The 3,016-nt window shown below is 33.0% G+C and overlaps 1 pseudogene; it reads right to left on the bottom strand.

Moving 5' to 3' along the window:
- Nucleotides 1–560: 560 nt before the first annotated feature.
- Nucleotides 561–1,601, bottom strand: LOC128174794 (uncharacterized; annotated as a pseudogene).
- Nucleotides 1,602–3,016: the final 1,415 nt, after the last annotated feature.

Raw genomic sequence — 3,016 nt, 5'->3', positions numbered from 1 at the left:
ACTGTCAGAAAATATTTTGCTTTGTTAAGCAATATGTTTTAAAATACAAAAATGTCGTTGTGTGACATCAAAAAATTTCAACATTTAAAGCAAAATAAATATTTGAATGATCATTAAAATGTCTGTGGTATAAGATAATTACCGGTAATGTACAAGTTGTAAAATGCAAAATAATAACTAAAAATGATACAACTTTCTGTGCATACAATGCTTGAAATAAAAGAATAAGATAACTACATTCAGAATTTTCTTCTTATTTAGAATAACTTAGTTACTAATTGATTTAATAGTCGTCTATATAAATGCAATAATAATACAAAGTATACATTGCATATATCATTTTATTCAAGGATACAAATAATGTAAAAAACTTAGGTTAAAAAGAATAGTAATACATATTGTTATACTTTCAAGTTAAATACTGAAATCTGATTGGTTAAGACGCAGTTCCTAATCCGTTTTATTACCCTCAGTGTTAGCAACGCACTTAGCAACGGGTGACATTACAAATTGTTACATGCGCGAAAATTATGCGCGTACGGTTAGCTGTAGAGTTCACGTTATTCCTATATAAAAGCAGTAAAATTTTATCAAAAATAAGACATTCAGTATAACAAAATTAATAGTGCCTGTTTGAGAGGATAACAATTGAAATTGACACCCCTCGAAAACCATTGTCAACCTCCGCTTTGCGTCGAATGACAATGCTTTTCTTGGGATGTCAATTTCAACTGTAACCCTCCCAAACAGGCACTATTTATATAATATGTTTGAAGAAAAAAAATAACACTAACTACTCACCTTGATTGATGTTTTCGATGTAGTGGAAACTGATGTTTCCTCATTAAAGGATGTTACTACAACATCTGTAAAGCAGAGGTATTTGCCAACTCCTGATGTTGATGTCAAGTCAAAGGGACACTTTGACAGTGTCTGAGTCATCCTTTTTTGTTCTTGATTTTACCTGGACATCGTTGCCCTTCACTTTAACTGTTTTGTGATGTTCTCCTGTAAATAGCATAAACCTGTAATTCCATTTCACTTAAAAAAAGATATGAACGTTAAAATTTATTACATTATTCTACTTGTCAAACAGAATGAGAATTTTACTAATTGATATAAATTGATATATTTATTAAATAACATAAATTCATACTTACAGATATAACTGTTCCCTTGACTGACACAAGGGACTTAATCGGGGACCTTTTGACCTGTTTTATGGTCAATGTTTCAGCAGGTGGGGGGTTGGCAATCAATGCCCCCTGTCTTTGAATTTCAGTAGGAACATCAATATCAGAGGTCTTCATGACCTTGGTATTTTTGGTGATGATTATCCCTTCAGTAGGCTCAGTTTTATGTATGTAGTTCATCACTATCACTGATGTGCCTTCAGCAAGATTTGCTTTCTTGCTGATGTCATACAGAGTTGCCTTCATGGCCATGCTGTGGTCTGCAATTCCAATGACACAGTATTCTTTTTTCTATCCACTCTCTACTTGATATCGAGCAGTACTGCTTACTCCACAAACTTTTACCTTTAATGGCTGAGAGTATGGTTTGTTCCCTTTGCTAGCCTTTAACTTGGCTAAAGTCAGCATCTGTAACAATGAAAAGTACTATTTGAGAATTGAATAGTAGATGTTTATATTCTTTTGAATTTTTGATATATATATCTTTTTGGGTTTTTTCCCTAATTGATTTTTATCTTCGAAAAGAAATAAACAAAGGCTTATGGTCTGAATAATATGATTCTTGGGTACCCCAAGTCAGTATTTTGTCATGCAGTACATTTGTATACATATGGTCTAAAGCAGAATTATAGTCTGTGGTGCTACTTGTTTTCAAATATTGAAGATTTAACTTATCAATCATGTATTTTACAAGATAATCTTCAGCTAAATTGTCCAAATTGAAATCACCAGCTAAAATTATTGAATTGGCATTACTTGTGTGCATGGTTAATATACAATTGATTATGCTTCTCACAGTTTCTTTATTTGTCTTTGGAGGGATGTACAAAAATATAAAAGTAATAATTTGTTCTCCGACTTCAAAATCAACTGACAACACTTGAACTTTTTCGAATAGATTTTCCTTCAAATTTGCCACTTGGCATGTGATTATGTTTTTTACATACACTGCCAAACCATAAACTGGCCTCCCTATACCCTCAGCTTTAAAATCACTTCGATGCAATGTAAATCCTTGTAAAAAAACAGATTCATGATCATCACTTGCCATCAAACGAGATTCTGATACAAAAATAATGTCAGAAGCAAGAACTGAGAAATCTTTTCTCAAGTCATGAATGTGACGATGAAGAGACCGAATATTGAAAAAGGAGACAATTGAAGCAGTTGAATGATCATTAAGCAAATTTTCGACACAGAACTGAAGTTTACATTCTTCTCTAAGCCTTCTCATCTCATTTATGACAGCAGTTGAGACAGCAATTTTTTTTTCATTTAAGTGCAAAATGTGCAAATTTTCCAAACAAGTTACACGGCTCAATCCAACATAGTGCATATGATCATTTTTTCTTGAGCCAAAATGCACAACTGCATTAGTCAGGGTAGATCCCTGTGATTTATGAACAGTTTTAGCAGCACTTAGCTGGAGAGGAAATTGTTTCCGTTTAACCTGGTAAGTTCCATTGATATGAACCTTAAACATTCTTGTAATTTCTAGTATTGGGGTCCATGATCTACACATGCCTGGTTTGAATAATCTTGCTAATTTTGTTTGTAATATTTTTCCTATGCTGGAATATGTAAATTTGACCCAAATAATGCTGCATCTATTTGATCCCTCTACTCTGTAGTCAAAATGTTTCACAATGCAAGAGGCACCATTTGTTAACCCATCTTGCACATCAACATTGTTTGTAATTTCAGCTGTGACATCAACAACCAGTCTTAGCTCTGAGAATAATCCCATAGTTTTTGAACTATCATCTGGAATACGTTGCAACACTTTGGATTGTATATTTGTATTGGAAGTACCAATCACCCAA

Source organism: Crassostrea angulata, chromosome 2 (genome assembly GCF_025612915.1).
Source record: "Crassostrea angulata isolate pt1a10 chromosome 2, ASM2561291v2, whole genome shotgun sequence".
Lineage (NCBI taxonomy): Eukaryota > Metazoa > Mollusca > Bivalvia > Ostreida > Ostreidae > Magallana > Magallana angulata.
This window is presented reverse-complemented; position numbering and strand designations above follow the sequence as displayed.